This window comes from Schistocerca gregaria, chromosome 5 (genome assembly GCF_023897955.1).
Source record: "Schistocerca gregaria isolate iqSchGreg1 chromosome 5, iqSchGreg1.2, whole genome shotgun sequence".
In the NCBI taxonomy this organism is placed as follows: domain Eukaryota; kingdom Metazoa; phylum Arthropoda; class Insecta; order Orthoptera; family Acrididae; genus Schistocerca; species Schistocerca gregaria.
Window position 1 is genome coordinate 107,290,497 of NC_064924.1, and position 27,507 is coordinate 107,318,003.

The window sequence follows — 27,507 nt, forward strand, 5'->3', positions numbered from 1 at the left end:
CGCCTACAAAAATTCTGTCTATCCAATGAGAAACGTTATACTTTTCGTGGTGGGGCAATGTTTTTAAAGTTTGCAACGTAACAGAGACGCTAAAAAGTCTCTCGCTAAAACGTGCGGGTGGTGTGGTCCTTTTAGCGTTATCGTAAGATCTATACTGTTCTTCTGGAGGGCTCTTTCTTTTAACATGGACTGGGGGGGTGGTCCTTGACGTACCTGAGACGCGAAAAAGTCTCACGCTAAAACTTGCGGGTGGTAGTGGCCCTTTTTGTGTTATCGTAAGATGTATACTGTTTTTCTGGAGGGCTCTAGCTTTTAACATGGGCTGGGGGGGTGGTCCTTGACGTACCTGAGACGCGAAAAAGTCTCACACTAAAACGTGCGGGTTGTGTGGCCCTACTGGTTAGCTGGCGCCGTAGGTGTCCAGACCTTCCCTTATCGTAGGGCCTTCTAGCTTAACACGGTTCTGCTCTCGACTTCTGTCCTCGTTTCTCCCCCCGGAACTGCGTCTGCCTCACGGCGGGAAGGTACGACATGCATTTAGGCATTCTTGTGATAGTCTGTGGTATTCCATTTGCTCACTCGTTACTCGTATTACTTTGGTTAATTTAATGTCACGATTTATTCGGAGCTATGTGACATACTACTGGATTTGCTTATCATGTCAGGGTTTTCATGGAAGGTGTTGGATTTGCCTGAAACCTTACAAGTTTTCATGCGGCCACCAAATCCGCCTGATATGGACCACACGCACCACTTCTGGGTGCCTATCGAGCACCTGCGCCGCGCTCACAGACCACCAGTCCGTGATTTACGGGAACTGGGTGTCCTGTGAATGTACATCTGGTGCGACTAAGAACTTATCAAATCGATTCCAGGCAGTACCACTACACTATTACGATCCAAAGTTGGACCAAAACGCTATTAAGTGTTAGTTACTCTTAGACAGCCTAAAAAATAAACGACTTTCACAATTTTTATTGGAAAAACTAATGAAGCAATTAATTTATTGGTTCTTGGAAAAAATTTTCTGACGTTTTAAGGACATTCGGTCATCATTAAGCCTACCGTCCGGCGGGTTAAAGTTGGTTTGTCAAATGAGATGCGGTGCGGTATAGCCGCGCTGTGTAGGGCGCCTTGAAACAGTTCGCGCGGCTCCCCCCGTCGGAGGTTCGAGTCCTCCCTCGGGCCCGGGTGTCTGTGTTGTCGTTAGCATAAGCTAAAGTTAGATTAAGCAGTGTGTAAGCCTAGGTCCCATCGGAACTTACTACAAATTTGCAAAAAAATTTTCATGTGAGGTGTGTCCATGACCGAAATCCTGCAGTGTGCAAATCTAATCTGAAACCAAAAAACAAACAATTTTCTTTATAGAATATTCAGCACTGAGTAATAGCACGGTCCCTTGAAAAATTTTTAAAAACTAATATAAGGTCGGACGTTTGATACAAAGGTGTAGTTTTGCCGTCTGCTTTCGGTCGCGTTTTTTGCAATTATTAAAATTTAAAACAAATTATCCTATTACTCCTTGCGGACATGCACTGGGAGTATGCATTTTAAGCTGATTGGTGAGCAGATCGAGGTTAGTGGCTAGCTCTGGATCATGGGGTCCCGGATTCGGTTCCCGGCCGGATTGGGGATTTTTCTCTGCCCGGAGACTGACTGTTTGTGTTGACCCCATCATTTCATCATTATCATATTTCGTGATAGTGGCTAGATTGGACTGCATAAAAAATTGGAGTGTCAAAAAATTGGGACTTCGTACGGGCGCTAATGACCGCGCAGTTGAGAGCAGCACAAACCAAACAACAACAAACAACTCTAGCTGATGGAAAGGATTGCGAGCACACTAACAGAAATATCTCTTAGAAATTTGGCTGAACTATTCCAAAAAGATTTACGTTTTTCCAAACAAAGGCCTACAAATCGGATGTAATACAGGCTGCCTCCAGATAGTGGATTCTTGAGCAGGTGTCTATAGTTTATTGGCTCATCAGAGTGTATATGGTTGAACTGAACAATAAAGTGCCAATGTTCCAGCCGATTATTCAGTCTAAAAAAATGGCTCTGAGCACTATGGGACTTAACATCGGAGGTTGGTTGGTTGGTTGTTTTGGGGAAGGAGACCAGACAGCGAGGTCATCGGTCTCATCGGGTTAGATAAGGACGGGGAAGGAAGTCGGCCGTGCCCTTTGAAAGGAACCATCACGGCATTTTCCTGGAGGGATTTAGGGAAATCACGAAAAACCTAAAGCAGGATGGCCGGATGCGGGATTGAACCGTCGCCCTTCCGAATGCGAGTCCAGTGTCTACCCACTGCTACACCTCGCTCGGTACATCGGAGATCATCAGTCCGCTAGAACTTAGAACTACTTAAACCTAAATAACCGAAGGACATCACACACATCAATGCCCGAGGCAGGATTCGAACCTGCGACCGCAAGAGTCGCGCGGTTCCGGAATGAAACGCCTAGAACCGCTCGGCCACCGCGGCCGGCTTTTCAGTCTAGTTAGCTGTCACCTGCTCAACCAAGACATCTTATTACGTTGTTTTCGGTGTTATCAGCACGGGAACTCATGTGTCTGGACACGAATTTCCTTTGTAGCTGCTTGCTTTTGTAAACTGCCGGGCTGGCCTCGCTCGTGTCCGCTCACGGCAGAGGTGGAGCGCTCACGACGCAGACGTGGACGGGCCGCGCACTCTGGTGGTTCCCTTTTATTTACCCTGGCAGAGCGCGACTTGCGTTCCGCTGATTGCAACGCAGGCGCGCCGCCGCCGCCGCAAATCAAGTGCGCCAGATTACCGCCCTCCCCCCTCCCACACACACACACACACACACACACACACACACACACACACACACACATGCCGCCGACCTCGGCGGACCCGCCCCCGAACAGCCCCGCTATGTTTGCGGCTTTCGACTGCCGACTGCACCCATTCGCGGGAGGGGGTTCCCCGGACGGCCGACCCGGCCCGCTGGCGTACGTAAATTACGAGTCGGCCGACGCGACTCTTAAATCTCGCGCACTGCTGTCGGCGCCCCCGCTATCGGTCCTCGCTGGCCAGATTTCTGCTGACAAAGGATTTTTTCAGCCCACCCTTCCGTCCCTTTTCATTTCCGAACCGAAGCCTGTAGCGCGAAACTTCCCATCGTTATATTTCCGGTGCCGGTCCGAGGGCGTATAACTCCAAGGGGGCAGTCATATCAGTACTGGAAAACATTAAAGCTCACGGTAACAAAACTAGAATAACAGAAGCTCCTACCAATTTCTTTCCGTCCTCCATTTCCAAATTTAACAAGCAATGGTATCTATTTCATTTCAGATTAATGCAATGTTCAAGGAACGGTAAATAATTAAAGTGACAGTAAAGAAAATTTTAAGCATGGAAGTTTGAACACAAGCCACTGCATGAGGAACTGCAAGTGTTGCGCCTGTGATGGTTTTATGATTTATTTCATTTTTGTTATACAAGGTGATTAGTGAAACTGTCACATATTCCGGTTCGATATTGGCAAAACTAACACAAAAGTTCCTATAATGATGTTTCAGGCAAACTTTTCATCTCATTATTTTCTGCCGCGCGGGATTATCCAAGCGCTTTAAGGCGCTGCAGTCATGGACTGTGCGACTCGGGTATGGGTGTCCTTAGGATAATTAAGGTTAAGTGGTGTGTAAGCTTAGGGACTGATGACCTTAGCAGTTAAGTCCCATAAGATTTCACACACATTTTCGAACATTACTTTCTGCCTGTCACGTAGCAACAGACACTACAGATAGCGCTGAACTTGGTTACTACAAATCCTCAGTCATCCTTGAGCTCTTCATCGCAATGAATCACGTACCCTTTCAAATACACTTGGCTCCAATCACATAAATTTGTCGCACGTTCGTGAAACGTCTACACATTGTCGATGGTGGAGCATATATCAATATCTTCAAATGTCCCCATAGCCAAATAGCCCAACAGATTCACGTTCGTGAAACGAGGAGCCTGTGCTGGCTGACTTCCTTGACCAATCCATCATCCACGAGACGTTGCGTCGAGGTACTGTTGAACCATTCGTAAATAATGGACTGGTGTATAGTGTATTAAACCGGGAATCTAGAAACGACGGAGAGGCTTCGTCCCGCCGTAGCCCTTAGTGGTTCACAACCCCACAACAGGCCACAGCAGTCCACCCACCCCACCGCCGCTCCACACGGATAGTGCGATTCAGTCCCCAGTGGACCCTACCCGGGAACGTCTCATACCAGACGAGTGTAACCTCAAATGTACGCATACGTGGAGACAGTGTTTGCGCAACAATCGCCGACATAGTGTAACTGAGGCGGAATAAGGTGAACCAGCACGCATTCGCCGCGGCAGATGCAAAACCGCCTTAAAAACCATCCACAGACTGGCCGGCTCACCGGACCTCGACACTAGTCCGCCGGGCGGATTCGTGCCGGGGACCGACGACATGAAGATCGTTATCGAGAGAATATGCAGAAAATCTCGTTAAAAGCATGCCAAAAAGTTGCCAAGCTATAACCGATAATGGCGGCGATTGGATTAACTATTAGGTACTTGTGCAACTGCCAAGGGCCTTGCCGCACTGGTAACACCGGTTCCCGTCAGATCACTGAGGTTAAGCGCTGTCAAGCTGGGCTAGCACTTGGATGGGTGACCATCCGGTCTGCCGATCGCTGTTGGCAAGCAGGGTGGATTCATCAGCCCTTGTGAGGCAAAGTGAGGAGTTTATCTGGTTGAGTAGTAGCGGCTCCGGTCTCGTTGACACATACGGCCGGGAGAGCGGTGTGCTGTCCACATGCTACTCCCCATCAAAAATGGTTCAAATGCCTCTGAGCACTATTGGACTTAACATCTTAGGTCATCAGTCCCATAGAACTTAGAACTACTTAAACCTAACGAACCTAAGGACATCACACACATCCATGCCCGAGGCAGGATTCGAACCTGCGACCGTAGCGGTCTCGCGGTTGCAGACTGAAACGCCTAGAACCGTTCGGTGACCATGGACGGCTCCTCCCTATACGCATCCAGTTACGCCTGTGCGTTGAGGATGATACGGCGGACGGTCGGTACCGTTGGACCTTCATGGCCTGTGCGGGAGGAGTTTAGTTTATTTTTACTTGTGGAGTTAGTAATTACATCTTCAAGACAGCAATGGAACATAATTTCCTAGTTAAATAGAATTTGTATACCACGTGAACATGTCACAATAGATGTTTTTCTACTGTGAAGATGGTCCATGAATGAAACCGGTAGTGAATAAATGTACTGTAACACAACACAGTGTGTACCATGCATTTCTCCAAGCAACACGTTTTGGTTACTAACAAGTAGGCCATGACGCTATAGTTCCGATGGAGCGTTGAACCGTAACTTCCTCTGCGTCGTGGTGCTGTAAGCCATAAGAATGCCCACAGAGTGTGAGCCAACGGAAGCTGGGCTTCCGTCACGCCCCGAAGGGCTGCTGGCGTCTCGCCCTCTCTACGCCGGCCAGGGCGTCGGCTGGGGAAGGGGGGAGGGGGGAGGGGGGAGGGGGAGGTGAGGGTGAGGGATGGTGTGCGGTGGGGTGGGGTGCCATGAATTTTTAGAGGCGCTGCCAGGCATCGACCGTGGGTGGGTCGGCGCTGATGGAGCTGGCCGCGGCCGCTTATCGCCGTGTGTGTGTGTGTGTGTGTGTGTGTGAAGGTGGTGGTGGGGGAGAGGTGCAGGTGGGGTGAGACCTAGAGGCCAGCTGCCTTCTTCCTATGTCCGTTCAACCCCTTCTCTATGGCGTTAAGGCTGTGTCCAAGGATCAGATAAACGAGGCACCTGCAGTTCGTTTCAGTAATAAATATCCTGCTTCAATGCTCTTAAAAAAATGTTGTGTTTCCTTCGGGATGTTACAATAACGTTCGGCTATTTACACGTGGTAGTCATAAAGCTTTAATTATCACCTCACAAAAATAAGTAATTAATATTTTTATTAGCAAGTACATTCTGCTGTTCTCGTATCGTGCACACAAAATAATGAGGTTGCAAGAGCTATGTGAAGTGACACTCCTGCGAAGTCAGCAGCTCATTCTGGGGTGAGCAGCTTTTCGCAGCTTTGTGGGTTGGGGAAGTAAGGAACCTGCTTGTGGTGACACACTGATCTGTAGCTTAGTTTGAGGTCTCAGTTAGGTTGAAATTTGATAATTTGGCTGTGACATGGCGAAGCCAACGAATGCGACAGCAGATAACTACCTGAATTGACGTGACCCCTCAGAAACTTCTACACATTCTTTTGTGACGGCTAATAAACCGAAGGTCCTCGGCGGTACTTTTGGGGCAGCCACCACAAATTGTATAAAGCGTGAAAGCGTGGGTAGTGACCAGGATGTAGCTATTTCTGTTGGCCGAAAAATAATGACAAGAATTTCGCCAGCTACAATGAAGAGATAACTTATCTTTATTTCTGACGAAACGTGCACCAGCAATACAAGTCCAAGTAAGATACAAGAGTAATCTGTGTACTGAGCCTAGTCTAATACAGTAGCAAATATCACACTGCAGTGGCTCCGCTATAAACTCGACGAAAGGCTAGCAATAGACAATCGACAATAGACCGTCCGTCTCCGGGCCAGCGCTCCTCCTTATATGCAAAAGGCAGAGGGCGCTGCGGACCCGAGCTCAGCCATGGCGCGACCTCTTGCGTCGGCGGTAACGACCTGAGACGCCGACGGCCGCGACAGGAACTGTGGCCAGCGACGTCACGGTCAGGGCGCGCGTGCCCAAGTTGGTTGGTTGGTTGGTTGGTTGGGTCCGTAGATACAACACATTGTTTCACTCTGTAAGACCGGCACTAACTTCGAAACGACTTGGGCCCTGTCTGAGCAGACGATTCAGTAAGGGAGGGGGCAACCCTAGAGGTAGAGGCTCCGTCGTAAGCGGCCGCCGTGCGTTGGGGAAGGTGCAGTTCGACAGTTGAAAATTTTGTTTTTTAATTTGTGGTGAGGTCTTATGGGACCAAACTGCTGAGGTCATCAATTCCTGAGCTTACGCACTACTTAATCTACTTAAACTACCTTACGCTAAGGACAACACCCACCCACCCATGCCTGAGGGAGGACTCGAACCTCCGACGGAGGTAGCCGCGCGGACCGTGGCGAGGTGCCCTAGACCGCGCTGCTACCCCACGCAGCGGCAGTTGAATTCTTCACCCAAACGCGTATCTCGTAGAACTTCCTAGCTACAGGTAGTGACCGTAAAACAGTCGATTTAACTGGTTATGTCATTACCACCTATAATTCAGGACAAAATGTCAGAATAAATAATTTTTGACTAGCTTGCTGAAAAAAAATCGTTGCATAAATGAAGGATCGGTCAAAACACATAACAAAAAATAGGCAAAAATGTAGTGTATCACAGCGCATAAGTGATACTGTCAGTGTAAAGTAAAGAATATGTGGAGTATTAATTACTGACCTACCGTTTCGGGCTCTCACCAGAATTTAGTGGCTGTAACCAATCGCCATCACTGGCGTCATCCGAATCGCTAACATGAAGAGCAATAGCAACTAATTCGTCCGTTAAGTTACCATGCTTAGTATATTTCTTTACGACTAATTCCACATGGTTGCAAATTATCATCCATCCTAGCTCAGTAATGGATTCAAATTTTTCTTCGGATGGCTTCGAGACATCCTCGACCTTCAAACTAACATTGTTGACAGTCACCCAGTTCTCTGCTTGTGTTTAAGACATCTGCAATTCGTTCAGGTATGTATGATATGGAGGCAACCAGCGACTACGGTATAATGTCCATAGTGCACCAGAACTTCGTCTACAATAAATACTTTTTCAGCCATATTGCCTTTTAGTATACGGCGTGTAACTCAGTTTTCATGCTTTGCTGGTCAAATTGGTCCGCCCCCATAGCTGAGTGGTCAGCGCGGCGGACTGTCACGCCAAGGGGCCCGGGTTCGATTCTCGGCTGGGTCGTTCTCCGCTCAGGGACTGGGTGTTGTGTTGTCATTATCATTTCATCAAGATCAGTGCAAAACAACGCGAGACCACCACTACAATCACTTCCCTAGCCGCTCATGCGGTGGACCTCTCTGACGAGGCTTCCCCCATGACAAGACCTGCCGCAAGGCAGAACACAAATGTTATTTTTTTTTTGTCATCAGTCTACTGACTGGTTTGATGCGGCCCGCCACGAATTCCTGTCCTGTGCTAAACTCTTCATCTCAGAGTAGCACTTGCAACCTACGTCCTCAATTATTTGCTTGACGTATTCCAATCTCTGTCTTCCTCTACAGTTTTTGCCCTCTACTGCTCCCTCTAGTATCATGGAAGTCATTCCCTCATGTCTTAGCAGATGTCCTATCATCCTGTCCCTTCTCCTTATCGGTGTTTTCCACATATTCCTCTCCTCTCCGATTCTGCGTAGAACCTTCTCATTCCTTACCTTATCAGTCCACCTAATTTTCAACATTCGTCTATAGCACCACATCTCAAATGCTTCGATTCTCTTCTGTTCCGGTTTTCCCACAGTCCATGTTTCACTACCATACAATGCTGTAATCCAGACGTACATCCTCAGAAATTTCTTCCTCAAATTAAGGCCGGTATTTGATATTAGTAGACTTCTCTTGGCCAGAAATGCCTTTTTTGCCATAGCGAGTCTGCTTTTGATGTCCTCCTTGCTCCGTCCGTCATTGGTTATTTTACTGCCTAGGTAGCAGAATTCCTTAACTTCATTGACTTCCTTACCATCAGTCCTGATGTTAAGCTTCTCGCTGTTCTCATTTCTACTACTTCTCATTACCTTCGTCTTTCTCCGATTTACTCTCAAACCATACTGTGTACTCATTAGACTGTTTATTCCGTTCAGCAGATCATTTAATTCTTCTTCACTTTCACTCAGGATAGCAAAGTCATCAGCGAATCGTATCATTGATATCCTTTCACCTTGTATTTTAATTCCACTCCTGAACCGTTCTTTTATTTCCATCATTGCATCCTCGATGTACAGATTGAAGAGTAGGGGTGAAAGGCTACAGCTTTGTCTTACACCCTTCTTGATACGAGCAATCCGTTCTTGATCGTCCACTCTTATTATTCCCTCTAGGTTGTTGTACACATTGTATATGACCCGTCTCTCCCTATAGCTTACCCCTACTTTTTTCAGAATCTCGAACAGTTTGCTCCAATTTATATTGTCGAACGCTTTTTCCAGGTCGACAAACCCTATGAACGTGTCTTGATTTTTCTTGAGCCTTGCTTCCATTATTAGTCGTAACGTCAGAATTGCCTCTCTCGTACCTTTACTTTTCCTGAAGCCAAACTGATCGTCACCTAGCGCATTCTCAATTTCCTTTTCCATTCTTCTGTATATTATTCTTGTAAGCAGCTTCGATGCATGAGCTGTTAAGCTGATTGTGCGATAATTCTCGCACTTGTCAGCTCTTGCCGTCTTCGGAATTGTGTGGATGATGCTTTTCCGAAAGTCAGATGGTATGTCGCACGACTCATATATTCTACACACCAACGTGAATAGTCGTTTTGTTGCCACTTCCCCTAATGATTTTAGAAATTCTGATGGCATGTTATCTATCCCTTCTGCCTTATTTGACCGTAAGTCCTCCAAAGCTCTTTTAAATTCCGATTCTAATACTGGATCCCCTATCTCTTCTAAATCGACTCCTGTTTCTTCTTCTATCACATCAGACAAATCTTCACCCTCATAGAGGCTTTCAATGTATTCTTTCCACCTATGTGCTATGTCCTCTGCATTTAACAGTGGAATCCCCGTTGCTTTTGATGTCACCAGAGGTTGTTTTGACTTTCCTGTATGCTGAGTCTGTCCTTCCGACAATCATATCTTTTTCGATGTCTTCACATTTTTCCTGCAGCCATTTCGTCTTAGCTTCCCTGCACTTCCTATTTATTTCATTCCTCAGCGACTTGTATTTCTGTATTCCTGATTTTCCCGGAACATGTTTATACTTCCTCCTTTCATCAACACAAATGTTAGATGGTCAAATTGGGTACCACGAGAATTTAACCAATTTACCATTTCAGAGTTCTTGCTGCTTACTGCTGGTGGTTTTGCTTGTAGCACGTCGTGATACCTCACACTGTAACAAGCACAGTCCCTCAGCGATCGGCTAGAGCAGGCGAAGCAAAATGGCGCAGACCATTGATAAAGTAGAGTATCTTACAACTATTTGTTTTCGGCAGCAGTGGGAGTGTTGCACTTGTGTCAGGGCAATCCGAATGACCTCTTTAGTTGTGAAACAACAGAAGTAGGTATGTCGCGGCCACACAAGACATTCGTTATCCCAGGCGGACAACACTGGCAACACCTCGGCCCCATCTACCTGCAACAGACTGCTTCATCAGCAGTACTGCCGGGCCGTACGGCAATATTCGTCCGTATTGCAACCACACTGCAGCAAGGTTGACTTCATCAACACTACTGCGGCCAAGTATGGCCAAGAAATTTCAAATGCACGTTTAGAGTAATCTAAATCTGGATGGCCGGAAGAGGATTTGAACCGACGACCTCCAGAATGCGAATACACTGTGATAAACTGCGCCGCCTGCCTCGCTAACACGCAGTGTATGGTAAGTGTGTTAGCTAGGCTCCAGGCACTGGCTAAATGGCTACACTAAGTTGGCTGGAACATGTGTATTGCCCTTCGTCACAGCGGATCCACAAAGTGCGTGTATTCTCACAACAGAGCCACTTGCAGAAAATGTCCTTCCTTCTTCGTGCCAGTCTCGGATGCAGGGAGGGGAAAAGGAACCTGATAATAAGATGAGAACCTGTCGTGGTACACATCACCTGACTAACACTTTCTCACTTTTACGTGTGGAACCCGAAGAAGCTGATGCCGTATTGTAGAACCTTAGAAACATCTAACTCGATCCTACCTACAGGCTTGCATTAATCAATCAATCTGAACATTGATTAATCAGAACTTCCAGGTGAACAGCGAAAGCTCGTACCACAGTAATGAAAAAGAGATTGCCAAATCTGACTCTTCAGTTTAAATATAATCTGCATTTCAGATTCACAAAGAAACAGGAAAACTAATAGTAAGCACTGAAATTGGGAGGAAAGAGTGCACAACTGTTCAATAACGGGTTTTTCATATACTCAGCAGCAATTTAAAAAAAAAACTTACAGCATTATATCAAGGAAACCAGTACAAAATTCAGACTAACGAGAGAGAGAAATGCTAGCAGTGAACAACAACAACAACGGAGGGTGGTGACATGTTATCTAGCTTGTACGCAGTAGCATCTCGCCATGTTTTGCAGAAGACCGCCGGCGGTTGTCGCCCATTCGCGTTATTCACGTAGATCATTTACACTGAGGTGCAAAAGTCATGGGATACCTTCTGATACCGTGTCGGACCTCGTTTTGTCCTGTGTAGTGCGGCAACTAGAAGTGGCATGGACTCAAGTCGTTGGAAGTCCCCTGCAGAAATATTGGGCCATGCTGCCTCTAAAGCCGTCCGTAAATGCGGAAGAGATCCGGTGCAGGATTTTGTGCACGAACTGACCTCTCGATTATGTCCCATAGATGTTCGATGAGATACACGTTGAGTTATCTAGGTGGCCAAATCAATCGCTCAAACCGTCCACAATGATCTTCAAACCAATCGCGAACAATTGTGGCCCAGTTACAATTCCATCGTTGCTTGGGTTCAAAATGGCTCTAACACTATGGGACTCAACTGCTGTGGTCATCAGTCCCCTAGAACTTAGAACTACTTAAACCTAACTAACCAAAGGACATCACACTCACCCATGCCCGAGGCAGGATTCGAACCTGCGACCGTAGCAGCAGCGCGGCCCCGGACTGGAGCGCCTAGAACCGGCGTTGCTTGGGAACTTGAGGCCCATGAATGTCTGCAAATGGCCTCCAGCTTACCGAACATGACTATTTCAAGTCAACGATAGGTTCATTTGGGCCAGAGGACCCAGTACATTCAATGTAAATACAGCCAAACCATTAGGGAGTCACCATCAGATTGCACAGTGCCTTGCTGACCATGGCATCCGCCCCAAACTAGAACCCTGACATCAGCTCTTACCAACTGAAGTCGAGACTCATATGACCAGACCATAGTTTTCCAATCATCTAGAAAATGGCTCTGAGCACTATGGGACTCAAGTGCTGTGGTCATCAGTCCCCTAGAACTTAGAACTACTTAAACCTAACTAACCTAAGGACATCACAAACATCCATGCCCGAGGCAGGATTCGAACTTTGCGACCGCAGCAGTCGCACGGTTCCGGACTGCGCGCCTAGAACCGCGAGACCACCGCGGCCGGCAATCGTCTAGAGTTCAGCGATATATTCAGGAGCTCAGAAGAGGCACTGGGAGGTGATGTGCTGTTAGAAAAGGCTCTCTCGTCTGTCGTCTGCTGTCACAGACCATTAACGACAAATTTGGACGCACTGTCCTAACGGATTAGTTTGTCGTACGTCCCACGTTGATTTCTGCGGTTATTTCACGCCGAATTTCTTGTCTGTTACTGCTTGCAAATCTACATAAACGCCGCTGCTCTGGGCAGTTAAGGGAAGGCCGTTGGCCACTGCATTGTCCGTGGTGAGAGGTTATGCCTGAAAATTGGTATCCTCGACGCACCCTTAAAGTGTGGATACCGGAACATTGAATTCCCTATCGATTTCTGAAGTGGAATGTCCCCCAACTACCATTCCGCGTTCAGAGTCTGTTAATTCTCATCTTACGGGCACTATCACGTCAGAAGTAGTTTCACAAGAATCTTCCGAATACAAATGACATCTCTGCCAATTCACTGCCCTTTTATACCTTGTGTATGTGCCGGCCGCAGTGGCCGAGCGGCTCTAGGCGCTTCAGTCCGGAATCGTGCAACTGCTACGGTCGCAGCTTCGAATCCTGCCTCGGGCATGGATATGTGTGATGTCCTTACGGTAGTTAGGTCGAAGTAGTTCTACCTTCTAGGGGACTGATGACCTCAAATGTTAAGTCCCATGGTGCTCAGAGCCATTTGAACCTTGTGCATACGATAATACCGCCATCTGTAACATATGTGCATGTCGCTATCCCGCAACTTTTGTCACCTCATGTTAGTCTCGCGCATGCCAATCGTCATACTTGAACTTCAAAGGTTCTTCCAACTCGTCATAAGAGCGTGAAGACTTAGAACCAGAGTTTAGAAGGAATACTCTGGATATTTTAGGTTGCCATTACTTGGATCTGATTGGTCCTAAGCGTCAAATATCTCAGGAAAGTATCCCTGCGCAGCTGGCATCCTCGTTCATGCCGTCCTAATGGTCACCACCATCATGGTAACGACCAATATTTATAGTTTTCAAGGCGGTTCATTAAAATTAACCTGGTCCAAAGTTACTCCTGTACAGGGAGAATGATGGGATGTAATTTCCATTGCACCCTCCTTTTGAGGATAAACAGAAAATAAATGTAGTATCACAAGCAGGTATGAGATATAGAATGTAGCACCGCTATGAAGCTACAGTCATAAAACAACATTCAATCAGCGATGACCTCGCGTAAGAGTGTACATCAAACTAACTTGCCACTGCTAATAACTGTTAAATTAGCTGAAGGTAATGGTTTCAGCTGAACAATCAAAGCTAAACAAAATTCAATTCATATCCATGGCGAGATATGGTAGATGTCAATTTTCTGTTATGTTTCCTGAGTAAACCTTGGCTATTAAATCAACTACGCTAAATTTACCGTAATGACATTAATTTATTAACATAATAAGCGGTACGGCAGAAATGGCCCTGCAGTAAGATAATCAACATGCGATACTGTAAGGTGTAATGCTATTAAGAACGGAATTTGAAGACCAAATGTTTTAATTTTTGCTAATGTACAGTGAGTATTAATGAACTTTAACAAGTACGGTATGATCAGTGAGTGTAAAATAAGATAATGGCAAAAAGAAGACGGGTATACAAATTTAAACTCTTTTTTCCTATTAACACTGTATGTACATTCTGCAGCGGAGTGTGCACGGATTTTAAACTTCCAAGCCCATTAAAACTGTGTGCTGGACGAGGACTCGAACCTTTGATCTTTGCCTTTCGTGGGCAAATGTTCTACCGACTGAGCTATCCAAGCAGGAATCACGATTTGATCTTAGTTTTACTTTCTTCAATACCTCATCTTCCAAATTCCAAAAATCGCTGAAGTTCTCCTGCAAACATTACGGGCCCAGCAAGTGCCTGCGAAAAACGAAGGTCCCAGGTTCAGGTTCCAGATCACACTTTTTTTTCAATCGCGTTTCTTGCAAAAAATGCTCAAACTACGTGCCTCCAAACCCGCTACAAAGTCCATGTCGTCGAAAAAGTAATTGTCACTCCCTCACTCCCCGTAGAAAATACGTAGGCGCATGGTAAGAATGTAAACCGGATTTTTTTTTTCTGCTGGGGACCGACATCGTAAGACATCCGTTTAAGTTCGTTGCTTATCGATTAACTCAGTTTTTCTCAGTTTTTTTTATTCTAGAGGGCAGCTAACCCTCTGACCGAACACGCGAGTGCTCTACAATCTGAGCTACCCAAGCACGAATCACGCCCCGTCCTCACAGCTTTACTTCTGCCACTACCTCGTCTACTACCTTCCAAACTTTACAGAAGCTCTCCTGCAAGGTTCGCAGGAGAGCTTCTCTAAAGTTTGGAAGGTAGGAGACGAGGTACTCTATGCTATACAAAGTTTCATTAGAGCAACAACTTCCAGTGTGTAACTTCTCTTTACTTTCTGACATAGGTTGGTAGTCGTGCTAAGAATACCCGCCATACGGGAAACATTCTAGTCGTTGGCCTATGCAAGAAGAATTGCGACAGATTACGTTATTATCAATAAATGCAATCGACTATTGCAGACGATGCGTCTACTAACTCAATAAGAAAGCCCAAAGTCCTTCAGAAAACAAAAGATAAAAAAAGTAGGTGAACCTAGACACGAACCTGCCGCCCTTGTGTTTACAGTTTACAACACCAACCCTTACGCTAGAGCCTTGTAAATACACAGGGGTTCAAAATTAAAGCAACGAGGCGTTATTTCCCCATCCTGTGTCTAATTCACAGTGTAACCACACAAGCAGTTAACAGATTTCCGTACAATTGTGTTCTGCACGAAAATGGGGTTCCGGTCAACGGACAACCACATGAACGATGACGCCAGGGCACCTATCAAACGGGGTAGTATTTGTCAGGTAGTCCCACATCCACAATCGCTGACGGTGTAGTATGGCACACACAAGACGCCTGCCACATTCACTGCTGTAAAGGACCACAAGAATGAAAGCAGGACAGTCACAAAATGATAAGGCCTGATGGCTTAGTGTGAATTGTTCTGTTGTTTCTCCGATGTGGCAACAATTTATAGACACCGAAATAGTACCCCAAAGACCACGGCAGGGCAGACCACGTATGATATCTGAAAGAGAGGACCGTTATTTGGATGTAAGGGTAACACAGTACCGCCTTAGTACTGCACGGGACCTGGCATCTGATCTCGCAGCATCCACTGGACATGTTGTATCGAGACAAAAGATGCCCAGAAGGCTTCGGCAGAGTGGCCTTTATTATCGGAGACCTGCTGACGTGGACCTCTGATGCGTCTGAAGAAGTGTGAAGTCTTCCACATGCCACCTGGGCGGTCAAACAGTGGTACAATGCTCTTTTCACGGATGATTCCCGATTTGATCTAGGGAGTGATTGTCGATGCATTCACATCTGCAGGTAACGTGGAACTCGATTTTGGAACCCTCTCATTACGGAAAGAGACCGATATCGAGGAGGAAGCCTAATGTTTTGGGTAAGGATTGTGTTGACCACATGAATATCTCCTCATGAAATTGTATGAGTGAATCGGCGAGCTTAACAGCTGTCAGGTATTGGGACCTCATGTGGTGGTTGCATGGTGGTGCCGGCCCAGACTTCGCAATAAATCAACCTCATAGAGCAAGAGCGGTGGATGTTTTCTTGGAAGCGGGAGGTATTGCACGTACGGCGTGGCCTGCTCGCTCTCCCCATTTGAATCCCATAGAGCATGTTTGGAGTGCACTACGGAGAAAGATTGTATCTTCTCAGCATCCACCAAGCAATCACTCCAAGAATTGCGAGCAGCTCTCCAGGAAGAATGGGCGTTATTGCCTCAGCATGAGAACGGCGATATCGTTCACAGCATGCCGCTCGTTGTCAGGACAGTAATGCTGCCAGAGGTGGTCACATCCCACACTGAGCACATTAACCAGTTCTTGGTACGTGTGTGCCAATGTTAAGGTGGAAAAAAGGAAGAACATTTTTGATACCGTTATGCATGCTACGGCCTTGCCGCAGTGGATACACCGGTTCCCGTGAGATCACTGAAGTTAAGCGCTGTCGGGCCTGGTCGGCACTTGGATGGGTGACCATCCAGGCTACCATGCGCTGTTGCCATTTTTCGGGGCGCACTCAGCCTCCTGGTGCCAATTGAGGAGCTACTCGACCGAATAGTAGCGGCTTCGGTCAAGAATACCATCTTACGACCGGGAGAGCGGTGTGCTGACCCCACGCCCCTCCTATCCGCATCCTCCACCGAGGATGACACGGCGGTCGGATGGTCCCGGTAGGCCACTCGTGGCCTGAAGACGGAGTGTTATGCATGCTGCAGTTCTATACGTTCTGTATTTTATACATTGTTTTTACTTTACTATTACATGTTTATACAGTTTTGTGGCAAAATAAAGACAACCTATGCTGGCGTAAGCCGGTGCCAGCACACCGTGCAGCATAGCGGTTGCGCGAAGATCGACAGAGGCCAAAAAACACAATCGCAGGAAATTCGCCGCTAACGCCCTGTCGGCCGCCACTATTTAGATAGCTGCCACGAACTGGAGGACCAGTTAGAGTCTGTCGCTGTAAGTTCCAGTGTCATCCGTCGCAGCCCAGCGCGAATCGCAGTAACTGTTAGCACATAGGCAGCACATAACAACGACAGTTGTGAACATAGCGGACTTTGTACTTCACAAGTAATGAGGCTAACGTGGACTATACAGAAGAGCTTGTACTACAACGAATACCTTAAGGAAACTTTCCATTCTTACCAATAAAGCACCCCAGTTAATGATGCATGCAGTTTGTGTTCACGAATGTGTGGAGACGATATTAATGGAACTGTAAATGAAGTTTCAAATGTTCAAATGTGTGTGAAATCTTATGGGACTTAAATTCTAAGCTTACACACTACTTAACCTAAGTTATCCTAAGGACAAACACACACACATCCATGCCCGACACAATACTCGAACGTCCGCCCGGACCAGCCGCACAGTCCATGACAGCAACGCCTCCTTATACTGCCTTTTTTCTTTTTTTAAAAAAGATCTAAATTTGTTCTCTTTTGTTCGTCGCATGTGCTCGGGGCAGACGTCGTAAGATATCCCTTTACGTTCGTTGTTGATCGATTAACACGGTTTTATTATTGTTATTATTATTATTATTATTATTATTACATAGGGCAGCTAACCCCCTGACCGAACATGGTGAGTCACCGTGCCGGTTCCCGCTCGGCTAACCCCCCGCGCGGCTTGTCGCTTTACTTCTGGGCACGAGTGTAGTGAAAGAGAATATATTATTGACGATGTTGATGACTAATGTCTCTTATGTATGTATCTGTTGTATTTATTGAACTTATGGGAACGCTACGAACTTATGCAGCAACCTAATACTCCTAGATTCTAAAATGATTCAAATGGCTCTGAGCACTATGCGACTTAACGTCTGAGGTCATCAGTCCCCTAGAACTTAGAACTACTTAAACCTAACTAACCTAAGACACTGGACTCGCATTCGGTAGGACGACGGTTCAATCCCGCGTCCGGCCATCCTGATTTAGGTTTTCCGTGATTTTCCTAAATCGCTCCAGGCAAATGCCGGGATGGTTCCTTTGAAAGGGCACGGCCGACTTCCTTCCCTAATCCAATGAGACCGATGACCTCGCTGTCCGGTCTCCTACCCCAAACAACCCAACCCTTTCCTAATCCGATGAGACCGATGACCTCGCTGTCTGGTCTCCTTCCCTAAAACAGCCCAACCCAACCCAACTAACCTAAGGACATCACACACATCCATGCCCGAGACAGGATTCGAACCTGCGACCGTAGTCGTTGCGCGGTTCCAGACTGTAGCACCTAGAACCGCTCGTCCGCCCCAGCCGGCTCCTAGATTCTATTTGAAACCTAAAGTGAGATGGAGATTCAACTGAGTTCGCGAATATCTATCTCAGATCGCTGTAAAACATTGCGTTGTGCTTCTTTACCAGCTACTGTTCACTCTTCCTGGCAGTTTTCTCCTATCGCTAACAGAGTTAATACAGTTATTTTACACGCACCTTTCTCAAAAGTGTGTGATTAGCGCGTCATATGCATTCGAGAACTGCCGCGCCGCGGCCATTAAATCTCGACGAGGAGTCAGTGAGTGGTAGCAGGTCGTTTCAAGAGCGTGCAGCAACCGCAACGGGCAAACTGTGTGGCGCGCTTCGCGGTGACAAACACGCCCCGCGTGCGGACGGCTTTTGGGTTTGTAGTCGCACGTTCGCGGCTTCTCGCACAGCCGTCCGCGGCGGCGCATCTGCGACAGAGACGTTCCCGGAGCACTGGGGGCGGGGGTGGGTGCGGTGGCGTGGTGCGGTGCGCAGGTCTTCCCTCCCGGGGGCGTCGGCGTCGGGCGTGTTTAAATTATCGGCGCGCCGCCGCTGGAATTAAAGTCGTAACTCTGGCCGGGCTCAGTAAATACGCGTTAGGAGCGGGCGCCGGAACTCCATAACGCCGAACGGAACGGCGCGGGGGCGTGTCGGGGCGGAGCGGCGCGTGGCCCAAGTTTTCCAATACCGGCCGGCCGGCAGGCGCAGCGCGGCGCGGCGCGGCTCTTGTTTACAGAGGCGCCTGGCCGCCACAGCCCGAAGCCAAAGCCGAGCCCGGCCCGGCGCTGGCTACGGCTCCTTGGTATTCGCCGCGGGGGCCGTCGGCCAGCTCCGGAGCTGCACCAGACGCGCCGTCCGCGCCACGGCCGGAATTTTACCGGCTGCCTCTCCCGCTCATCGCCCGCCCAGATTGCGCCCATCCTCGCCGGCTTTTTACTTTGCTCGCCGGCTGCGTCCGCAGCAGTCGCCTCTCTCTGCTTTAAGGGCCAGCCTTCCAACGGCCCTTATCGCCGAGATCGCACAAACTCCCGAGATTTCGGCGCAGGTAAGGAGTTCTGAACGTAGCAACAATGTCCTGATTCACTCAGGCCTCGACAAAAGTACTCTTTGTATCTCTTTTTTTCCCTTTTCGTCAGTCGGATAAACGGAACCCTTATACTGTAGGATAACTTTGTTGTCCATCAGCCTGTCTGTTAAAGACCCTTTCCTTCAAGAAGCAGTTGATTCGTTGGTTGATTTGGGGGAGGGTTCCAAATACTGAGATCATAGGTCCCGTCCGATTATGGAGAGATGGGGAAGCAAATCGGCCGTGCCCTTACAAACGAACCATCCCGGCAAGTGCCTTAAGCGATGCAGTCGGAGAAACGGAGCCCTTATACTATAGGATAACTTTGTTATCCATGAGTCTGTCTCACTGTCAAAAACCCTTTTTCTCAAGAAGCGGTTGGTGATTTGGGGGACGGTTTCAAATACCGAGATCGTAGGTCCCATCCGACTAGTGAGAGATGGGGAAGGAAATCGGCCGTGCCCTTTCAAACGAACCATCCCGCCAAGTGGCTTAAGCGATTCAGTCACAGAAACGGAACCTTTATACTGTAGGATAACTTTGTTGTCCATCAGCCGGCCGCGGTGGCCGTGCGGTTCTAGGCGCTGCAGTCCGGAACCGCGGGACCGTTACTGTCGCAGTTTCGAATCCTGCCTCGAACATGAATGTGTGTGATGTCCTTAGGTTAGTTAGGTTTAAGTAGTTCTAAGTTTTAGGGGACTGATGACCTCAGATGTTAAGTCTAATAGTGCTGAGAGCCATCTGAACCAATTTGTTGTTCATCAGTCTGTCTCACTGTTAAAAACCCTTTTTCTCAAGAAGCGGTTGGTTGGTTGATAGATTTGGGGGAGGGTTCCAAATACCGAGATCGTAGGTCCCGTCCGATTAGTGAGAGATTAGGAAGCAAATCGGCCGTGCCCTTTAAAACGAACCATCCCGGCTTGTGCCTTAAGTGATTCAGTCGGAGAAACGGAGCCCTTATACTGTAGGATAACTTTGTTGTCCATCAGTCTGTCCCACTGTTAAAAACCCCTTTTTCTCAAGAAGCGCTTGGTTGGTTGGTTGATTTGGGGGAGGGTTCCAAATATCGAGGTTATAGGTCCCATCGGATTAGGGAGAGATGGGGAAAGGAATCGGCCGTGCCCTTTCAAACGAACCATCCTGGCAAGTGCCTTAAGCGATTTAGGGAAATCATGCAAAATCTACATCGGATTGGCCGGACGCGAATCTGAACAGTGGTCCTTTCGTAAGCGAATCCAGTGTGCTACCAAGAAGGGGTAAACGTATCAAGTTGAAATTTATGGCACATACTAAGGTCCACGGTTCCTTGGCTGTTTGCTTCTGAACCTAATCGTTATGCGTGAGTGGAATGGCGAACAACAAGTAACTCTCTACTAAGCTCTCCCGGTTAGCCGTGCAGTCTTAACGCACTGCTTTCCGGGCGGGAAGGCTTACCGGTCCCTGGCACGCATCCACCCAGCGGATTTGTGTCGAGGTCCGGTGAGCCGGCCAGTCTGTGGATGGTTTTAAGGCGGTTTTCCATCTGCCTCGGCGAATGCGGGCTGGTACCCCTTATTCCGCCTTAGTTACACTATGTCGGCGATTGCTGCTCAAACACGGTCTCCACGTACGCGTACATCCATAATTACTCTACCACGCAAACATTGGAGTTACAATCGACTGGCGTCCACTGGGGGCCGAACCGCACAATAACCCTAGGTTCGGTGTGGGACGGTGGTGGGGTGAGTGGACTGCTGTAGCCTGTTGTGGGATTGTGAACCACTGAGGGCCCCAGTTCCATACAACAATACAATACAATACAACTCTGTACTACAGCAAAATTTTTAGGGTTTAATACCTCACTCGGTAGAAACACAAACCTTACAGGATAACTTTCTTGTCCGTCTCTGTCTCTTGCATTATTAAATACTCCTTTTCTTTCGAACGTTCAGACGTATCAACCTGTAATTTATGTCACAGACTAAGGTCTACGGTCCCTCGGTAGTGTAAAAAAATTGAAGCTTTTAAGTCAATAAAATCAAAAGATATTGCCATTTATGTTGCATATTTTGACTCTTGCAAACTCACTCATCAAACCTATAGCGTGCTCTCGGTCCGTCTAGAATCACAAAATTTGACAGGAAGCAGGGTTTCAAAGTACAACCGCAGGAAAAATTAGTTTCCTGATACTGAGCATGAAGGTGCGATATGTATTTACTTTCTTAGGAGAAGAAAAACTTCTTAGTCGAGATCGACATAAAACACTGTATTGTGCAATAGTTTCGGTAAACTGTGTTACCGTCATCAGACCCCCGTACAGGTTGTGATACAAATCTTGTGCCAGATGCACACAAAATCTTTCCATTAAACCTCCAGTTGTGTTGTAAAGTGATAAGCACTGTGTATGAACCGACAGGCTGAACGAGCTCTTGACTTATAAAGAGTGTAACTAAACTCACTGCACAGACTTTAAGGACCAAGACGGTTAAGTTTTAAGTTTGGCATATGAAGTAAAGTCGGGAAAAGTACCGTTTTCCCGCTTAATGCAACACATCATAATACACGCTGCTCTCTGACTCTTGCTGCTTGTCTCCAGGGTTCCCTCACAAGAGGGACTCGAAGTGAGGACCATCAGCATCATCACAGATACACGTGATCACCTCTCCCCGGCTCTCTAACCTACCGCAGCCATAAAGCGCTCCAGCAGGTCTTCCTCGTTTGCCACGGAGGTCTCGTAAATCAAGCATTTCATGTCCAATTTTTAGACAACATAGTTGCGTGGAGATAGCAGCGATTGGTTTACTTATAATGAATCAATCAAAATGACAGTCACAATCGCGTTATTTATCTTGTCGCCAACCGATTTCAACCCTCGATGGGGTCATCTTCAGGGCAATTTACACCATTTGGTCGCTCGCTGGAGTTGTCACCGTGACTGTGCATGCTGTATAACTATCTGTTGGTAACTAACTGTATGAACCCATCGCGGGTTGAAACCGGTTGGCGCCAAAATAAATAACACAATAGTGACTGTCATTTTCATTGACTGATTATTTCATGTCCGTCCAACTGTAATAGGCATGGGACACAAAATGACCGGTGAATGACTTACGTAGTACCCAAGTCAGTGGCGCCGAAAATGCTGGATATTTGGACGCGTGTTTTAGTATTTTGCTTGTAGCAGGAAAATGGTATGTTTCGGGCATGAGTTCCTATGCTAAACATAACCGTCTTGGTGCCGGCCGCGGTGGTCTCGCGGTTCTAGGCGCGCAGTCCGGAACCGTGCGACTGCTACGGTCGCAGGTTCGAATCCTGCCTCGGGCATGGATGTGTGTGATGTCCTTAGGTTAGTTAGGTTTAAGTAGTTCTAAGTTCTAGGGGACTGATGACCACAGAAGTTGAGTCCCATAGTGCTCAGTGCCATTTGAACCATTTGCTACACAACTCTTGAGGGCGTGTAAAGTGAAGCTATTTTTATCAAGTGCGTTACGGTTATGGATCGGCAGATATTTTTAAAATAAAAATGGTCTTACGTTTCTGGTGGCCATATGAATTGAGCATCATTTTTCGCAGAATATATGACGAATCGTATGCTCGTCTTTATCAATCCGTCTGGAGACCACAGTAACGGATGATATATAACCACCACTCACAGCATCTGACATATCGTATAGCATCGATCGTCTCCGCATTATCTTGGACCCAGTCAACGTAAGAAAATAAAAAAAATCGTAAAGAGTTTACCTAAATGATTACAGCTTTTAAAATATAACGCACGGAATCATCAGGACTTTGATGTTGTGGTACAGTTTCGTGGAACGTATACGACGTGGAGCATTGCTATTAGGTGCGACAGAGTACCCGCATTACGCGTAGAGAGGATGACAAAACCGATTACGTACTTAGGAGTAGCGCGGAATCCTCGCAGCTTCGACGCTCGTGCGTTTCGACCCCGCGCACACAGTCTGTCATCGGAAACGCGGCCATCCGCTCTTTAGCTGTAACGAAATTGGCCAGCGCATTATGTCGGCTGTTCCCGCGTAACCCTTAAACGCCATTACATCTGTGCCTGCCGCCTCGCCGGGCGTGGCACAGATACCGCCTCTCGCCGCACAAAGCCCGTGTTCTTCGCGGAGTTATTGCCGAGTAATCACATTTCTGGCCTAAGCGGGCCATTGTGACGCGGAGTATCGCTGTTGCGGCGCGTTTATTGTTCTGTGCGGTCACAGCCGCCGCTTTGCAGGTAGCAGCCAATCCGTCACCCCACGTCCGCCATTGGACGCCTCTGGCTCTTTTGTCTGCTGTCGACCGGTCCATCCTACTGCCTCCGCAGCTTCAGAGAAGTTTTCTGTGTGGTGCTGCCTCGACTTACGATCACGTTGACTGTTCTATACGCCAATGAACTACAAACCCGTGGTACGTAATAGCGATGGGCGATATTTAACGCAACTACCAAAGTCACACTGTTACTGAGTCGTGCCTATTAAACGAACAGTCAGTAACGTCTCTCTCCTCCCCTTGTTCGACCCCTTACGGAATTCAACTCCCGTGTATAAAACAGCTTCAGTAGCTCCCTTTTCTGAAAAGCTAGTTTTTCATGCAGCTCAATGTTTATGACATATCTCCTAAACTATGTGTTGCGCACTGATATAACTTTGCAGATACATCAATGTCATACATCATTCGTCCATAAAGTTCCGAGATTGATTTTATTCTTGGCGCAGTAACTGCGCTCGTAGCTCGAAGCGAGAACTGTAAACAACGCATGTGTATTCCACCAGTCACTTGTAAACAGGCAGTGTTAAGTAGCGGACGTGCGGCCCTAATTTGTCATCATTGTCGTGCCACAAATCGCAATGGTGCCACATTTATGAATTCTAGACGTTTTCCAGAATGCTTTGAAGAAGAGAAAACTGTGAGCAAAGTTTGTCCCGCATACTTCGACTCCCGAAGAAAAACGATCTTGGGCCCCTGTATCAAATGGTTCAAGTGGCTCTGAGCACTATGGGACTTAACATCTGAGGTCATCAGTCCCCTAGAACTTAGAGCTACTTAAACCTAACTATCCTAAGGACATCACACACATCCATGACCGAGGCAGGATTCGAACCTGCGACCGTAGCAGTCGCGCGGTTCCAGACTGCCGCGCCTAGAACCGCTCGGCCACTCCGGCCGGTGCCCCTATATCGAATCGATTGTAATGCAAAACGCGGACAGTTATTTTCAATAAAAAAATCATAACGGTTGATGAGACGTGGTGTTATGAATACAAACCTAGAAATTCACCTGATGATTCTGTCCTTGAAGACATAACTGACATCGAAGCCAATGTGCGGTAGCGTTCTCGCTTCCCACGCCCGGGTTCCCGGGTTCGATTTCCGGTGGGATCAGGGATTTCCTCTGCCTCGTGATGGCTGGGTGTTGTGTGATGTCCCTAGGTTAGTTAAGTTTAAGTAGTTCTAAGTTCTAGGGGACTGATGACCATAGATGTTAAGTCTCATAGTACTCAGAGCCATTTGAACCATTTGAAGCCAATGTGACACGTGAATTGAACAACATGCCAAAGAAGAATCTCTCTGACAGTTTCAGATGGTTGTATGGACATTCTATGCGTTGCACTGCAGTTGAGAGGGAGTACGTAGAACACTCGAAGCATTTAAAGCACCATTGTTACTCTAGTTTTTATTAATCCAGTGTCGAAAATCTTAGTAGTGACACAGTATGTTAACACTATTTGCAAGATGTACTGCGGGTAGCTAGTAGTAAAAGCACTGCGTCTTCAGGCCACAAGTGGCCCATAGGGACCATCCGACCGTCGTGTCATCCTCAGGTGAGGATGCGGATAGGAGGGGCTTGTGGTCAGCACACCGCTCTCCCGGTCGTTATGATGGTTTTCTGTGACCTGAGCCGGTACCATTCGGTCGAGTAGCTCCTCAGTTGGCATCACGAGGCTGGGTGCACCCCGAAAAATGGCAACAGCGCATGAGGGCCTAGATGGTCACCCATCCAAGTGCCGGCCACGCCCGACATCGCTTAACTTCGGTGATCTCACGGGAACCGGTGTATCCACTGCTGCAAGGCCGTTGCCTAGTTAGTAGTAAGGAAGTAACAAATTAAAACATCATGCCTAATGCTTAAGCTTTGTTGTATGGACAGCGAAAATGAGGAAGCAATAAACCTTATTCCTTTTTTCGTTTCTTTTTTTTTTGGGGGGGGGGGAGGATGAAAGCAAGATAAATTTTTGAAATGGTTTGTAATTGTGTGTAAAGTTTGGTGGAAGTCGCTACTGCTCTCATTCTCAAATATTAAATGAATTTGCACGCCGTGACGTAGACAGCCTCAAACTCCATTGCTTGACTTACTGAGTTAAACCGTCAATTTAAAATTATACTCTTAATGAGTAGATTATGACATCATGTTAAATTTTTAAAAATGGTCAATAATTATGTGAATTACTAAAAAATTAATTTTTGTTGCCTCTGGAAGCTGTTAGATAGGCGACCTACAAGAGGCACTGGGTGACAATGTCAGAGTTTTGGCCATTTGCACACAGCAACAAAAGATTTGCATTACCCCTTTATACCTAAATTCATGGCACAGAGGCGGCCGTGGTGGCCGAGCGATTCTAGGCGCTTGAGTCCGGAACCGCGCGACGGCTACGGTCGCAGGTTCGAATCCTGCCTCGGGCATGGATGTGTGTGATGTTCTTAGGTTAGTTAGGTTTCAGCAGTTCTAAATTCTAGGGGACTAATGACCTCAGATGTCCCACAGTGCTCAGAGCTATTTGAACCATGTCACAGAAAACAAAAATTGGCTTTGAGGCATGCGAATACACTCCTGGAAATGGAAAAAAGAACACATTGACACCGGTGTGTCAGACCCACCATTCTTGCTCCGGACACTGCGAGAGGGCTGTACAAGCAATGATCACACGCACGGCACAGCGGACACACCAGGAACCGCGGTGTTGGCCGTCGAATGGCGCTAGCTGCGCAGCATTTGTGCACCGCCGCCGTCAGTGTCAGCCAGTTTGCCGTGGCATACGGAGCTCCACCGCAGTCTTTAACACTGGTAGCATGCTGCGACAGCATGGTCGTGAATCGTATGTGCAGTAGTTGACGGACTTTGAGCGAGGGCGTATAGTGGGCATGCGGGAGGCCGGGTGGACGTACTGCCGAATTGCTCAACACGTGGGGCGTGAGGTCTCCACAGTACATCGATGTTGTCGCCAGTGGTCGGCGGAAGGTGCACGTGCCCGTCGACCTGGGACCGGACCGCAGCGACGCACGGATGCACGCCAAGACCGTAGGATCCTACGCAGTGCCGTAGGGGACCGCACCGCCACTTCCCAGCAAATTAGGGACACTGTTGCTCCTGGGGTATCGGCGAGGACCATTCGCAACCGTCTCCATGAAGCTGGGCTACGGTCCCGCACACCGTTAGGCCGTCTTCCGCTCACGCCCCAACATCGTGCAGCCCGCCTCCAGTGGCGTCGCGACAGGCGTGAATGGAGGGACGAATGGAGACGTGTCGTCTTCAGCGATGACAGTCGCTTCTGCCTTGGTGCCAATGATGGTCGTATGCGTGTTTGGCGCCGTGCAGGTGAGCGCCACAATCAGGACTGCATACGACCGAGGCACACAGGGCCAACACCCGGCATCATGGTGTGGGGAGCGATCTCCTACACTGGCCGTACACCTCTGGTGATCGTCGAGGGGACACTGAATAGTGCACGGTACATCCAAACCGTCATCGAACCCATCGTTCTACCATTCCTAGACCGACAAGGGAACTTGCTGTTCCAACAGGACAATGCACGTCCGCATGTATCCCGTGCCACACAACGTGCTCTAGAAGGTGTAAGTCAACTACCCTGGCCAGCAAGATCTCCGGATCTGTCCCCCATTGAGCATGTTTGGGACTGGATGAAGCGTCGTCTCACGCGGTCTGCACGTCCAGCACGAACGCTGGTCCAACTGAGGCGCCAGGTGGAAATGGCATGGCAAGCCGTTCCACAGGACTACATCCAGCATCTCTACGATCGTCTCCATGGGAAAATAGCAGCCTGCATTGCTGCGAAAGGTGGATATACACTGTACTAGTGCCGACATTGTGCATGCTCTGTTGCCTGTGTCTATGTGCCTGTGGTTCTGTCAGTGTGATCATGTGATGTATTTGACCCCAAGAATGTGTCAATGAAGTTTCCCCTTCCTGGGACAATGAATTCACGGTGTTCTTATTTCAATTTCCAGGAGTGTATATTCATT